Genomic DNA, 16570 nt, shown 5'->3' on the forward strand with positions numbered 1-16570 from the left:
AGTCAGTTCGAGCCCAGGAGAGGAGTAATTTCTCATCCTGAGAGAACCCTCAGGATGTGCGAGAGCTCCTCGGTACTCTAAACAAAATATCTCACTTCTCTAATAAACTAAGCTGAATTTTTGGTAGAATTAAAAACTCTAATCTAGAAAATGTTCTATACTTAGTAAACTGTGAACAGTACATCAGGCAATTTGTTTGAACAAAGGATGGCAGGGGTGGTGGGAATATAATTTTGTATTTAATTCTATTTAATTAGGAAAGTTACACAGCCTGTCATTTAGCTTTTAGGACAGCCATAAAATGTCTTTGCCTTCTGCTGAATTGCTAGCCAGGCCTCCAGGCATCAGGCTTGTTTCTGCTTAACACTTCAGTTCAAGGTTGCCCGTTAATAGGTAATGATAAGAACCGATCCATTGCATTTTAATAGATATGACAAAATCAGGCAGAAGTACTGCGAAAATAACTTGATATATAGGGAAGTAATCGTATTTTAATGCCTAGCAGCTGCAGATGTTCAGATTACTGTAATGCTATTAAAATGAGTATCTATTAATACACAAATATTTCAATGACACACAAAAGCAGAGCCAACACAAAAACCTGAAATAAAAACAAAACTAAAATTGCCTGTTTATTGGAATTAGGCTTCAATCACTCATTTCTAATAGGCAACAGGCTCTACGTCTGAAAATACCACGCTCTCACTCGGTTTCCTCCCATAGTTCATAGATTGCTTTTATGCCTCCATCTACCTATATGTGAAATCATTTCACCATTTTAATTTTCTCTCCCTGTGATTTCAAGATATTGTATATCAGCTTGCACTCACTGGGCACTTAACCTTCCTATTATCATTTTCTTTCTGTATCATGCTCTGCCGTACAATTGCACATAATTCACTTTCTTTTAACAGTTTTGTATTAGTCACTGTGGTCTGATCTAGGTCCTGCCTGCATTAAGGAAATTTGCATCCATGTAACACCGCTGTGGTTATTACACCGGCGTAAACCTTTAACGCATACAGTCTGTGTCAGGGCAAAGCGAGGCTTTCAGTGCTGCAGTTTAATCCAGTCACATAATTAATTTCCTTAATACAGACAGGGCCTCTCATAGCCTCCCCCTCCCGGTCCTTCCCTCCTGCTGCTCCAAACTCCACTTACGCTCTCCATTTATTAGCACGAGCAGGAGCTCGTGGAGACAATGAAATGGAAATTTTAAGATGCTGGTGATTTAATCAATCGCATTTGATGCCAAAAGAAGTGTTACCATTGACTTCAGTGAAATTGGACTAGACCATTGCCGGATGCTTCTAAAAACACTATCCTTTTTAACGTAATGCCTCCTAGGCCTATGGAGAGCAAGATTATACAAAATGGTGACAAAATACAGATGGCCACGGGAATGAGGAGCATGTCTGATAGTGGTGTCAGCGTTGGCGACATCAACGATGTGAGATGACCATGAGCCACGCACAAGAGTGAATGCAGCTTATCCCCTGACACCGCCACAATAGGGAGTCTCCTCGTGCATTGAAGAACTGGCATCCTGTCTTGTGATATACATATTTGAAATGCCATCTAGTTACTACAGCTGAACTTTGTCTTGAAAGAAATGCATAGTCTATTAACTATGTCTGCAGATCAAGGCCTCGGATAAGTTGATATCAATGTTGGCTTAAGGAGAGAAGGACTTCTTAAAAATTAGAAAGATTAAATTTACATTGAACACTTACCTTTAAATAAGATTCCTGTAAGTATTACTGGAAAAAGTAGCTGTTCTACTCATTCAACTGTATCCAAAGCATCATGTATTTTGTTCATATACTTTCGTCATTGACATTATTATGACTGAAAGTGTGATTGGAAAAGGTGGGCTACTATAACACTTAGACATTGAAAGACATAAAACTAAATTTTCAACTTTTTTTTTTTATTTTATTTTTACTATTCTACTGTCTAGTGGCTGTTGCAAATTAATTGATTTATCTACCTCCAAAGAATCTGATAGCAGGGATTGTCACTGGTTAAGACCAGACTAATGGTCCATTGAGTCCCATTGACTATATCCCATTTTGACAATGTCCTAGAGGTCTTCTGCAAAACATGTTCAATTTAAGCTTGAGGTGAGTTAGTATTTGTGCCAGTGGTTAGAGAAAGTCTTCAAAAGCTAAAGCATCTAGGAGACAAGCAATGATTGATTTTTCTGGAGGAAATGATGGCGGACCTGAATCTACTTGTTCCCGGTGGCTGAATTCCCATCTAAAATTTGAAAAAACAAGGTTTGTCAAAGCAGACAGTGACAACAGCAGTGCACAAAACAGTTATACAGCCAATTCATGTGCTGAAAACATGAACATGGCAAGAGAAATATTACTTGAAAGTAGACATTGCAACTATGGCAGTTGGCAGAGAGCAGTGAGGGGGTGTAGGTAATGGGAGCAAGCGCTCAGTTGACAGTTCAGCTCTGCACCAGCTGGCATTGGGATGGACAGGGTTAAGTTGGGTCTTCCAATAAATTATTTATTAATTGGGAAGTTTAAATATCTTATTCATTTACCTGCTTACACCCATGCTCATAAATTTAAGTGGGGTTTTTTTTCCACTTTAATCCTTAGGAAGTATTAATTAGACAACACTAGAGTAGAAGCACCCCTGTTCTTCTCATGTAATGTCTGAGACATGCCGACAGTGATGTTTGAATGACAAGTGGAAATGAAAAAAATCATTAAGTTGGGAGTAGCGTGAGACTTGCAATTAAGTTATTATTGAACATGTATATTACAGTAGGTCCAGAAGCCCCAGATGGCAGAAGGGCATCACAGGTTCAGGTACTGTGTGAAAACATGCCATCTAGCCTCAGAGAATTTACCGTCTACAAATTGATTATCTTCAGTACAGTGATACTGCACGTTTGCTGTGTTTTCTGAAATGAATACAGGAACACCACTTACAAACCCACTATTTCTACATGCCTGGGTTGCTATAAAATAAGTGAGGGAAAGAGTGCTTTTTGTCCCTTTTTACTTGTCATCTCAAAGATTAGAGTCATCTTTTTGACCTCACAATCTCATAAAGTGCCTCTCTGACAAACTTTAAAAAAAACAAAAAAGCATCTTTTACATGGTGTAACTTGATACCTATGATAGGAATTTGAAATCCTTGACTTAACTGAAACTGAAAAAATATGTTGGTTGGCCAAAGTAGTCCAAATGTGGGGCTGGGCTGGAGGTGACAAAGGACATCAGGGAAGGCAAACTGCAGAATGCATTTTCAAAATTTTAACAGCTCCTGTGGTCAGTCAAGCATAAAAATACAGACTATCCTTCTCATGCTGGTCTTGCACAGCTAAAGCTAGTATTTCCGAGTGGAGAACTATGCCATAGGTCCATGACCTTGTCAGTTCTCATAAGCCCAAGTGAATCAGGTGTAGCGAATACGTGAATGGCAGACCTCTGAGGAAGCCAAATCTGCATTTCGGGCTTTGCTCCTGGGTCTGTGCTCAGTCAATGCCCCACAGAGGTGTCCACAGCCACTGTGCTCCTACCCGTGCTAGAGTTTGTTGTAAAACTAAGGCTTGACCCTAGTCCTAGCATAACACTTTGTGTAATAATATCAAAAAAGTTAATGTTATATTCTAGGAAAAAGCCCAAAGTGGAGTTTTAGAGATGAGATGGAGTTAGCATACTGTGAGACATCAGCTGAGCTACAGGCTGGATGCACGCTCCTGCTCCGTGCCAAAGCTGAGCTGAACCATATTAGTATGAATCTCAATGCTCAGCTCATCAACAGTAACTCATTAAATCACAGTTATTCTATCATCTCTATGAGTCCTACGTGATTGCACTCTGCCAATTAAAAATGCATCATGTTTTTCTGAGATAATCTATTTTTTGACATCCCTTCCTCAGACCAGTGCCACATTTCATTCCAGAAGTGACTACATTTCAGTGCTGGACATTCCTTAATTACCGACTCGCACATGCATAGAAAAGTAAAGATGATCTCTTCAGGTCAGGGCTCCTACACTAAGTCTGGGTCAACAGATGCTGTGTCTACTTTCTGCTAGTCCCCAGAGGAGATGCCACCATTTCCCAGCCAGCACATTTCAATATTTCACCACAAAAACAGACAGAAAGGGAAACAGAGGTGGCAGCAACTTAAACCTCACTCATTGAAGAAGCAAACTGTTTTCTTCTCGTCCTTCTTCCCGATGACCGGAGAGCAATGCATCACCACCCCTGACCGAGAGCCCTCTGTGCAGCAGAGCACAGTCACCAAGTCCTTCCCTTCTCTTGCCATCAACAGCTTCCCCGTGCCCCCAAAGCCAAATCCATCCCTTGTGTAACTGGTGGAGTACACTAATGTGCACTTTATTATAACGTGTATTTCGCTGTGTTTTGGGATCCTGAAGGATAATAGAGGTTTCAGGAAACTTATTACTATTTGTTAAATAACCTGCTAAAAAAGGGACTTACAGGAATTCTGCTCAGCCCTAATTACAGCAACACAGCTATAATACTGTGATCAGCTGGAGCCAGATTCAATAAAATCTCCATCCGGCTCCTGCACAGAGACCTACATGAACCCGATTCTTTTCCTGGGCTTCCAGCCCAGAAATTAGATGGAGTTTTTATTTAAGCTCTTATGTGTCAACTTTTTTTGGTCAACACGAAGCTCGCTCAAGCCGAAGCAGGAAGGGGGGGCCCGACACAGCCCCCCTGGCCGAAGGAGCACGTTTTACCCGCTTTTCCCCCTCCCGCCCCAGGTACCGCGGCGACTTCACGCCGCCACCGGGGTAAATTCTAGCGGAGCTTTCCCGGGCTCTCAGGGGAGTCGCCGCCTTCCCTCTCCGCTCCCCGGCGCCGCTGGCCCCCACGGGACCCGCCCGGCACCGCGGCTGGGCTGGGCTGGGCTGGGCTCGGCGCGGCCCCTGGGCGGTGAGGGAGCGGGTGGGCGGGAGGCCGGGCCGTGCCGCCCCTCCTCGCAGCCCGAAGCGCGGCGCTCGCCGCTCCAGAAGAGGCGCCGGGCGCGGCGGGAGCCGGAGGATTACGGCGGGTGGCTCCGTGGGAAAGGCTCCGGCGAGGCTCGGCGGCGGCGAGAGAGAGAGAGAGTGGGGCTCGGCTTGAGGTGGGCAACTTCGGGGAACAAAGTTGGGCTGAGCGCCCGGCGGCGGCCGCCCTCGGGGTCGCGGCTGAGGGGAGCGGTGTGGCGGGAGGAGGGTTTCCCGCCGCTCCGCCCGCGCGTGCCCGGCTGCCCTCGGTTCTTCCGCGCTGCTGCCGCCCCTTGGGTTGCTGCGCCCCGCGGGGAGGGGGAAGGAACCGCGGCCGCCGCCGTGCGTGGGGCCGCCTCGTGGGCGCTCAAGTTGGCGGCGCGGCAGGGGAGGAGCGGGGCCGATCCTCGGGCACTGCCGGCGGCCAGCGCGGGGGAAACGGCTCCGGCTGGGATCGCAGCCGGCATCAGCCCGTGGGAGCACGCAGCTGACGGGTGGGATTTCAAACGCGGCGGAGAGGGATCCCTGGCCGCTTTGGGTGAAATAGCGGGGGTTGATGTGCAGCCTCGCTGAACGCGTCTCCAGTCCTGTGCGGAGAATAAGGCTCCTCCAGGTAAGGTGCAGTACGGGCGCTTCGTACGTGCTTCTGCAGCACCGGTGCAAACGCACCGCTGCTCTTCGCCTGATTGATTTCTACTAATTGCATTTAGCGAGGCACCTCTCCTTCCTGCGCGCGCGGCGGGGAGCCGCTGCGGGACTTTCCCCCTCCTAATGCATCTCCTCCTCAGTTGCAAACGCCCCGCCGAACGCCCTTGGCTCCCGAGCGGCTCTCCCGGGGGCGGGAGGCGGCCCAGGGCCGCGGGGCTGGGCGGTGCTGCCGGCTGCCTGCTCGGCGGGACCCGGGCGGCCGCTCTAGTGCGTGAAAACCACCGAAAATCTGCCCGTTTGCATGCTTTTTACTTATTTCCCCCCCGCCTCCCCCCTTGAATATTGTTTTTATGAGTCTGGAGTTACTCAAGTTGTAAAGCTGTGCTTCTCTGGCTTTGCTTTTATTTAAGTACTAATAATTGTCTCAAGTTCAAGAATGTGAGTATATGAGCTTTTTCTCCTCTCTCTCTCTGATGTCAGTGGGAATGCTTGCATGTTGGTTTAAAAAATAAATCAAGCCCCGCTCCAGCGAAGGCCTTTTGAAAAGCTTTTTCTTCCTCCTCTTGAATAGTGGCTTTGCTCTTTCTGTGCGTCATTCGGGACTGTTCCGTTTCCACTGAATTCTGACAAAAATGGAACTTTCCCATCAGACGTAGGGGAAGAAGATTGAGCTAGACACGAAGTTTCTGTGGTATCTCGCTCGGTGTTGTCGGTGGTATCACAGCTCAGCACAGCTGTAGCTCTGCAATAGCCTCTGCAGGTTTTGTCTGCTCTGGGGTTCGTTCTTTAACTAGTGATTTTCCTTCTCTTTTGGAACTTTTTGGTTTTATTTATGATTCATACCTTACTGGATGTGAGCTGCTGATGTCCCCAGTATCACTATGTGACCTTGTTGCCAATTAAGTATGGTGCCTGGCTGTGATTAACCTAAATTCAAGCACCATTTTGTTGTATGCGTCGGAGAGAGATCGGTTCATTTCTGATGTGAAACGATCCAGCAATAGCCTTGGGTGCTAACTGGTTAGTCATGATTACCTTACTGATGACATTGACACACACGCAAAATCACTAGCATACTGATTGGTAGCTGTTCTCAAAGTGCTTGTTTTACACAAGGGGGAATAATGTCAGTATTTTTATTATGAGTGCAAAAGTATAAAAATCAAGACCTTATGAAGGACAAGCAAACTCTCCAAACTATTGACTGCAGTATTTTGCAAGAGAAACTTGAACTATAGCTTAAACTGTCATTATTTTAATGTATATGGGAAACTATGAACAAATTATTAGAATTAATAATGGAAATGCTGAACTAACTCTTAAGCATTAAAAGTGTATTGCTACCCCATGTGGAATTATTCCAGAAAGTTAATTATTAAGCAAGAGACTTTCCATAATAATCTGGCAAGTCAATTTGTGAAAGCATTTGAGGAAAATGGTTTAGTGAAGGTATATAATTCTGATTAAAAATGCTGCCAACTTGACGTTAGGACTTCGATTTAAAGGCATGTTGATACCCTGTGATTCTCCCCTGTGCTGTGAGCTCTCTGCTACACGGGGGATACACAGCCCTTGCTCATCAGGGCTCCTACAGGCTTTGTAGTATTTTTACGTCTCTGCATTAGTCTTAGCATTGCCTTGCACTGGGAATTTTCTGCTGGGTAAAGCAGTAGGAGTGGCCACTTCCCACTCGGGTCCGTGCTGTCAGAGCAGAGCATCTGCAAGTTGGCACGGGCATTTGCTACGGGATTTTTCCAAAGTTGGTTTTGCAGACAGTCACTTCATGAATACAACATCAGGTAAGGGTTGCCAAATTAATCTGCAACTTGGTACCTTTTGTGTTAAGGAAAGGAATAATACTAGATTTTTTTGAGAAAGCCTGTGGGGTTTGGAGCTGCTGCGGAGCAGTGGCCAGCTCTGGCCCTGCACGTAACTCCTGTAACTCTGGCAGTCGTTCGGCTCTGATGCTGGTGACCTTCATTAGGGTCTTGCACAGAAATCCGTGCACGTATCCAGTTGGCTGCACGCTTTGCAAATCCCTGGGCTTGGGGGCTTACGGACCTACCAAAACAACTTCTTCTTTAAATTCCTGAAGAGCAAGTCACTGTAGCTACATAGCCATGCCATATTTTCATGTTGCTTTTCTATAACGTTTGTACTGGAGTTTCCCCCTACAGATAAATGTTTCCAATCACTTGTGCAGGGTGGGGATGGTTTGGGTTGTTGGTTGGTTGGGGTTTTTTTGAGCAAGACTCACAATCTTTCATTTTGTGCCACATCTTTATGTTCTTGTGGTGTTATAATGGGAAATTTCTGCAAATAGGTTCAGTCTTTTTACTTTTCTTCCTGGAAGAGACTGATTGTTACAAGTGACACAAGCAATGGTTTTATATGAGTGTAAGTGATGATCAGGGTTTACTTTGATACTAGAAGAGACAGATTGACTGCAATCTGCAAACAAGATTTTTCATGCATTTGAAATGATGAAAGGCATGGTGGTGTGGTGCTGCTGTCTGAGGAGCCAGCAAGCCTACACAGAGAGGGAAGAAGTGATTAGTGATGAGGAATGACTATGGCTCATGGTGAGTATCCCTCCTGAGTATAAAGAAGACTTTGGAAGGCTTGAGAAATAATTGAAAGATGGGGGATCGATTTACTTGCAAATGCAAGGAAAATGGGAAGTCTGTTCATCTGTGAAGTTACTTTTTTGTGTGTATTAGTTTTCATCCTTTGTGGTGCTGACTTTGGTAGCTGGGTCTGTCTTGTTCAGATGTCAGATGTGTAACCGACTAGTTCATATTTGAAAACAAGTGAACACTAGATTATAGTCAGCTGAGATGGATACATGCATTAAATTTGAATGCTACTAAAATTGCAAGTGATGGGAAATGACTTATTCAAGGGACTGCTGTGATGGATGCGTTGCTTAAGCTCATGCTGTACATTGGTAATGTCAAGATGGATTAAATGGCAAGATACTTTGAAATCAACTTTTGTTTAAAGAAGTTTAGAAACTTACTATTTTGGTTCTTCAAGACTGAATGTGCCACAGAGACTGTCTTTGGAAGTGGAAGAGTAGAAGACTTGCTTTGATGTTCAGCTCTGAAACAAGTGCTCTGTTGCTGCTATCCTTAACAAAACATACCTGCAGTGACACAAATCCTTTCCCAGGTCGTCTTTTGCAGCTCTGCAACTTAAATTTCCCTCAGAGGCAGCCTCTTTCAGCCAAAGTAGGGAAGATCAATCAGTCATTATCCAAACTAAAAACAATTAAAATGCAGAAACATGAAGCTGATAGGGCTGCAGTCTTCTCTTATGCTAACATCTCCACCTTTGACTTAGCAAAGCTATTTTGAGTCGTAGCCCTAATGTAGATTTGAATATCGACATTTTATAGCATGTGGTGTAGGCGAATGCAGTAGAGGAAAAAATTAAAGAATCATCAATGATACCTTGTAACGTGCCTTAACATAGGAAAGGATTAGGTAAAGGCTGCAGGTTTACATAAACTGAGAAGTTACTTTCCCGTTTACAGGTACTGATTGGGTGCTCAAAAGGCCACATTGTTCTCATGTCCATTGAGACAGATGAAAAACAGATTAAAGTTGATGGCCTCTGAAACAAAAGTGTATCCAGGAGGGTACTGTTTGGATAACAAAAATGGGAGGAGGGGGCAAAGCTTTGACTGCAGTCAACTTAAATTTACTCTACATAGGTTGCTTTTATTTTTTTACTGTGCTAATACAAAGAAAAGAGGAGCTAATTCAGAATGGAGGGATGTGGCAGGAGTTCAAAATCATCTTAGGGACCCTCAGTCTCGTACTTGGTTGAATGAAGAGAGAAGGTGGTGAGCAGCTGATGAAATAATGCAGATAGTTGGGGTTTTTTTTGTGTCGAGCTGAAATATGCATGTTCAAATTTGGTCTGAGAAAAGATGAATTAAGATACAGCTCATAATGTATATAGCATTGGCTTATTTGAAAGAGCTATTAGTTTTATACTCTTAAAGTTTCACTTTTGAAACGTAATAAAGTATAATACTATTCCTTAAAATCAATGATACTTTCATTTTGCATAGCTGATGTGGAATTTTTTTTCCCCCCCAAACTATAACTTTTAAATATTTTTTCCTCTTGAAAAATACATCATCTGTTGATCAATGTAAAGAATAATTAACTGGCAAAGTTGCTGCATTTCCAGCTGAGCGAAACAGCAGTTGGAGCTACTGAAGCTGAGCCCTGAACAGTCACATCTGCAGCCCACTTGTGCTCCCCTGGAGAATCTGACCTAGTGAGAATGGACGGTTTTTGAAACCAGGATATGTATTTTAGTATTAATCCTGTTTAATACACAGGAGAAACTTTTGTCTGTGTTTGCAGTGTTTGACTGTGAATCATGAAGCATTTAAAATATGTGCTGCAGAGCTGCCAATATGGTGAAACCCCAGAAAATGAGACACAGCAACATGAGCTGTAACAGACTTTGGAGCAAGTGCTTCAGATAATAGGAAGAGAAAACCAGAGATGAGCAGGCTTGTCTGGGAGGTTCTTATTGATCGGCAGTTATTGGGTGCTGAAAAATACACGAATAAACCTCACTTTTTTTTCCATGAGAGAGTTATACTGCTGACTCGCACCTCAGTGCACCAAACTCATGCAAGTATTTCTTCTAACTGGTTTGCTCTGAGCTACTCTCACAGCAATAGGTGAGATTTTTGCTGATTTCCAATATTTAAAGAAAAAAAAAAAGTTGTTGTTGGAGAGAGTACTTCCAGACAGTCAAGGCTGACGTTTATGGTTATGAAGAGCACGCTTTTAAAATTTAACAGTTGGCTGAATTGTCATTTTTTTTTCCCCTCAGCTGTTATGTGCTTTGTTTCTTGTGTGTGGAAGCTTTGTAGCTGAACCCAAACACTGAAAAAAAAGAAAAAACAACCAAAAAACCCCACCCAAAACAAAAAGCCCCATAAACAAACAAAAAGCTCAAAAACCAGTCTCTCAACATCAGATCACTTAGTGTGCAATGTTAATATGACTTCAGATGTATATGTATACAGGTGGGTGAAGCAACAGTGCAAAGATACAGTGGAAGTTGTTTTTCTTTACAGGTTTGTTCCTTCTGGTGCGTGGCTGTGATGGACAGAGGCCAGGCGTGAGGGTCTCTAATACAGAGCATATTATTTAAGTTTCCCATCCGCAGTTTGAGGGGGAAAACACACGCGATGACAAGGAGTTAATCAGTGTGAGCATGAATGAGCTTATAAAATCTTTGTGCAAGTGAAATCTGAGTTCCAAAACCGTGCCACCAACTTTCCTGGCATCCTGGGGACCAGTGTGCAATTGCAAGAGGTCGGGATGGAGCAAGGCTCCTACGCTGCACCTCTGTGCCCAGGTGTGTGTCTGGTGGTGGCAGGTGTCTCTGCTTTGCTGATAGCAGCTTATTTGCAGCAAAAGTCCAGAATGATTAATCTGGTCCAGCTGTTACAAATTAGTTCATACTGTGTTTAAATGAAGAAAACTAAATGAAGCTTTTTTTTTTTACCATCAGTCACATGTGTGGCTGGGGAAGCTGTGGGGTCGAGACCTGTTCTGCTGGGGTGAGGTGTGGTGGACACAGTGCAAAAAGCACCAGAGATATCAGGTGTGGGCAGGTCTTGTATCTAATACTATAGATCTATTCCTATATAGCTCGTTCTTTGGTTTTGAGATGTATACTTGTGGAAAGACTCACTTGTACATTCAATTATAATGCAGAAGTGAAAAATTTTTAATTTTACTGTAGTTTTAAAACAGCGGTTTGAGCTTCATTGAAAATTTGTGGTTAAATCCAGATTACTTTGCCATTTACATTTTAATCCAAGCAGTAGTGGGCAACTTTGCATTAACTACTTTTAAAAATGCTCTTCTCATTGCTCCCATTTTTTGTGTACTGACTCATTGTAAAAAAAACCCCCAGACATTATTTCTCTAGCACTGCTTAAATCACTGTGCCATGCTCGTGATTTGGGGAGTGTGTTTCAGTTCAATAGGCCTTGACAGTTCTGAAGAGTATTATCACTCAACATATTTAGGTCTTTTCTGAAATTTAAAATAGAATAAATTGCAGCTGTTTGTAGCTGTAAACCTCTCTTTGGAGTAAATTGGTGGGGAAAATCAACTGGTTTTCTACACTCTGACTTAATGTAAAGCATGGCCAGTGTCCCTTTTACTTGTACTGAGGTTAGGACAATCATTTTCAGCATATTGCACTACTTGACTACATAAGGAGCAATCCTGTCTAATCCAATCCAGAGCGGGTCAGTAAATGATAAATTTTGTTTAGCTTGCAAGCATACTGATTTTCACAGTTCATTTACGGAAGAATCATGCATCTCTGCATTTGAAGATGCTCCATTTGTTGAAGTCGGTGTCTCTTAGCATTCCCAGTAAAAATGTGTGAGACAGAAGAAAAAAACCCACCACCTATTTTAATGGCATATTATTGTGGAGATATTTTACACAGAGAAACTGGGAAATTGGACTTGTGTGGTTCATGCAGAAACTATCATTTACCTTTCCTGAATATAATCGAATGTTTTGATTTCATCCTGGCTTCTTAAGGTGTGTTGTAGTCACCTGGATGTGTGTTTGTCCTGCTGGTCGAGGACAGTCTGTTTCTAAAACCATGAAAACAGGGTCTTTTGTGCTACCACCCAACCACTTACTGGTGCCCTTACTGAGGGGGTGGACCAGCATCAGGGTGAGCTCAAGGAATATTAGATGCTGGAGCAGGTAGTAGCCCTTGGTGGTCCTGATCATATGGGTGCAGGGCGGTAACGCTCACCTGGATGGTGGGACTGTGTGTTGGTAGAACATACGTATGCAGAATCACATGGAGTTTTTACATCAAAAGCTCATGACTAAAAAATGTCAGCATTTACCGCGATGGCTGTTCTTTACTTAAATGGTAACTTTTCTGGTGCTTGCTGCTACAAGTGTAGCATGAGTCGTGCGTGCAAAGCTGAGGTTACGAGTGGGAGGAAAGCTCTCTTCAGCATCCTGGGTTATTTAACATCTCAGCCAAGCGTGTTGATGTAGGTTGTAAATGACAATAAAAAGAAAAGGCTGTATATGCATGTACATTTTACTAGGGTAATTTATAAAGCAGAGTATACGTTGATAAAATTTCCATTAGGTCACTGCTTGACCACCAGTACCTCTTTCCCACTGAAGTGCGTTGTGCTCTGGGAACGTGCTGCTGGACAGTTAAATAATAAGAGTTAAAATGTTTGTTGCACTTTTTCTTTAGAGCATTTGTTTTTAAGGCTAGCACAGTGATCAAAAGCTATTAGCATGTATGCTATCACATACCTGCGTACACTTTGAGCATTTCCCTGCTGTTATTAACATTAGTAGAAGACCCTTTGTGTTCTTAGCTTTAGTATTTCAAATCTGAGCATCCAAATGCTGTGGAAAATAGTAGTGAACATTAACTCAGTCTTTCAAAAGTGTTAAGGAAAAATATGCTTATCTTTCCAGTTACTCTGAGTTTTCTGCCTGCAGTTAAGTATTTTATTGTAGGAAATTATATTGTTCATTGCAATAAGACAGACTAGAGGGTGTTTTCTAATAATTCTAAATAATTGCTGCAATCGATACACAGTTTTAAACCAGCAGGATTTATAAATGTAATGGTATGAGTAGTGTAGGATAATGATTATATAGGTAATTATTGCATATTATTGAAGTACTGGAGGTTTGAAGGTGGGATTTTCTGGCACTTGCACAGTTAAGTAAGGATCTTCCCTCACTCCTCTTGGCAGTGGTTATCATCTTGGCCATATGTCTGTTTGGAAGCTTATGGTTAGCTGGTGAGGAGGATTTCTCTGGTCTGTGACGTAGTTCAAGCCCTGGAGTAGATGCTTGGCAGTGATGCCAGGAGGAAACCTCACTACAGGTGGGGCAGGATCTTGGGGCTGTAATGGAGCATTTCTCTCTTGCTAGAAAGCAATTAAATCCCATTGTACAATTTTATTGTTGCTCACTTAGCAGAAAAGAGGGCTTTCTTAAAAGAGCTTCATTAAAAAGGTCAGTACTGTATTAACTATTAGCATTTATTGAGGTGGTGGAACAGGACTTTGCTCCAACAATGCTTGGCTATTAAGTCCATCCATCCACTCTTCTCCATCCAATCTCCTCTGAAATTTGGTCATTTTGAATACTTAAGGAGGTGATGGTTGCAGAGAAACCAGAAATGTATTAAAAGGAACAGCTGGTGCTCTTCATTTCTTCTCCTGCTGCCAACTGTGGCTGGTGAGAAGGGCAAATCAAGGGCATGGTCGGGAGGAGGAGGCTGTTCCTGCGAAGGCTAACCTTCATGGCAACCTTTTGACTGCCCCAAACATCCAGAATGACGTAGAAGGAGCCTGTTGCCAATGCAGCGTGGTGGTGGGATGCCCCATTTCAAGCCACGTGCTCAAATCTGCTTGCGTGGAATCGAGACTGGAAGGTAGGAGCAGAGCTGAGTTCAGGCTGGAATCAGCCTGTTAATCTTTATGACTTGGGGCTTTTTTTTTTTTTCCACAATGGAGTGTATGCCTGAATAATTGGTAGGCCACTGTTTCAATTTTGAATTACAAGGGCATGTTATTAGAAATACGTGTGCTTGAAAAATGTGTGAAATTATTAATGCTAATAAGTTCTGTCATGTTGATCTGCACTGCATTTAAGGCTCATTTTGTTGGTCCATACAGTGAAACTATTAATGATATCAGTTAATTTTTCTTTTAATGTTGGGATTTAAGAATATATTGTGTTAGAGTTATTAAAAGGCAAGCTTTGCATTGAAAACATTTGTGCAGTGTCACAAGGGGAGTATATTTAAATGTTTATTGATTGAAGCTAAAACAAGAGGGTAGCCTTGCCACCTTTGAAAGACGCCTGTTAAGTAAAGCCTAGTTTTGAGCATTGGTACTGGTTTTTGAACCATTCAGGTCTGCATCTGGCCTTTTAGAAAAAGTCCTAATGTTTTTGTACATGAATTGGCATTTGGTATACACTAGTGCTGGCTCCAACTCTTTCCTTTCCATCTGTCCTAATTTTTGCTTGTGTTGACTAAATACATCAAGTGTGTTTTTTGACTGTACAGATAAATGTATGAAAATGAGTATCTGCTTTGGGTAGTCTAGGTGGGAACTAGCTTTTGTAACTTTTCTCTCCTCTTTTGTATGAGGGTGCATGTAAATATGTGAATTGAATCATCTGTTGGCATAATTGCTTATAAAGAGTAATGGCTGTAATTTATTCAGAGTTTCTAAGTGCTTTCCTGTAACTGTCTTTCCAATGAAGCTGAAGCCACAAGATAAAGGGAATTGAAGCTTTCCCTGAGACCACAGATCAAGCCAGTAGGTGAATATTAATATCAGATTATCTTTTCCAAACATGCTTTCCTATTTCTGGATCTTATGAACTGGACACTGTATATAGAGGTTTAAATCAATGGCAAATGCTGCTGAGCAATACCTGCAGAAAGCTTAGTGGAAGCCCCCCTGAAGGCTGTTAGTAGTAAGTTGATCAACTTACAGCAGAGGAAAGGGAATCAACAGCTAAGTTAAAAGGCAGACTCCGAACTTGGTTTTTGTCATGTTTGTCCCATTCGTGAGCAGAAATACTTGCCTTAGGAACTAATGTGTGGACTAACTCATAGATAAAAGGTTAAATTTCATGGAAGCTCTGCTAAAAGTCACGTGGAGTATTATCTGTGTGCTTGATTGTGTCGTTCCTTGCGTTTTGTTCTGTGGCCAACATCTTTTTAGTTTATGTAATTGGAAAACTCTAAAAGTTAAAGGTGGTGAGTCAGGTATTTTGGGATCTTCAGGGAGACGATTTGCAAAGTATCCCGGTCCAGCTCTTGAGGTAGGTATGTGTGTTGAATGGAGAGGATGACCGCCTACTGCTCTAAGTTGGGGTATGGTCGGGGTAATATTTGCTATTCCTTAAGAAAGAGATCCTGAATATTGAGTGTAGCTACTGGAGTGGGAGTGGGTACCAGTGAATGGAAATGGGGGAGAAATCTGTCTCGCCATGTTTATGAATGAAGTGAATGCTTAAAAGATGATGCAGATGAGCAAACATGAAGAACTAAATACTTGGAATCCCTTTAAAATGTTGAGTACTGAAATATGCAAAAATGTTGCCAATGTGCAAATTGGCTGTATAGGGTTGGTAAATGTTTATCTTGTGGTCTGTGTAAATGCTACTTATGGCAGATTACTTCAAACATATTAAGGTCTCCTGCAATGATGGCTATGAATTTTTAAGCCTTTTAAAAGAGCCTGTATGTAGCTCACAAACTTTGCAAAGAGCTGTTGGGGTCGTTATTTCATCTCTGCAGATGGGGAGACTTGTAGAGGTGAAGGACGGTGCTGGTGATCAGTGGTATAGTCAGGGATGTTGTGAATTGCTGAGGTTCACTGCAACTTGCCACCCATCCTACCTCCTGGGGGAACACAGGGGAAAATGGTGTGTTAATTAGTCTCGTGATTATGAGTTGGTGTCTGTAGGTAGAAGACGGACCACTGCAACACTTCATTTTAGTGCCGGTTCTCTTCTACCCTCTTCCCAAGAGCCTGTTATCCTCCGGCCAGACACGTCTAGTCACCTGGCAGGACATCCGCACTTCCCGACGGATGGATAGGAGCCAAGGAGGGTGGCTCTTGGGTCTCCTCTGAGGGATTGGTACGACATGGTGCTGAGTTTCTCTGTTGAACCATCTGCTGGGATTATTCATTCTTTCTTTCTTGAGAACATTAAAATGGAGAAGCATTTGATTCTTCACTTTAAGTGAATTGATTTCTTTCTTTTATCTGTTCTGTAACCTGATTTAAAACAGACAAACTAAACCAACTTTAACAGGGAGAGGTTTTATGTTTATCAGCCGTATGGTATATTGGGT

General features: G+C 42.7%; 1 protein-coding gene across 3 annotated transcripts in view; it reads left to right on the forward strand.

The window, feature by feature from the left end:
- Nucleotides 1-4963: 4963 nt before the first annotated feature.
- The window catches only part of LOC129211365 (contactin-3-like), a 112257-nt gene continuing 100650 nt past the window's right edge, over nt 4964-16570 (forward strand). The window contains exon 1 of one of the 3 annotated variants that reach the window (XM_054838364.1): nt 4964-5127. The gene's annotated coding sequence lies outside the window, so the exon portion shown is untranslated. Of the gene's footprint in view, nt 5128-5449; nt 5604-16570 lie in introns of those variants that run through there. The other 2 variants (XM_054838365.1, XM_054838363.1) reach the window with 2 other exon arrangements.

The sequence above is a fragment of the Grus americana genome, chromosome 11 (genome assembly GCF_028858705.1).
Source record: "Grus americana isolate bGruAme1 chromosome 11, bGruAme1.mat, whole genome shotgun sequence".
Classification (NCBI taxonomy): Eukaryota; Metazoa; Chordata; class Aves; order Gruiformes; family Gruidae; genus Grus; species Grus americana.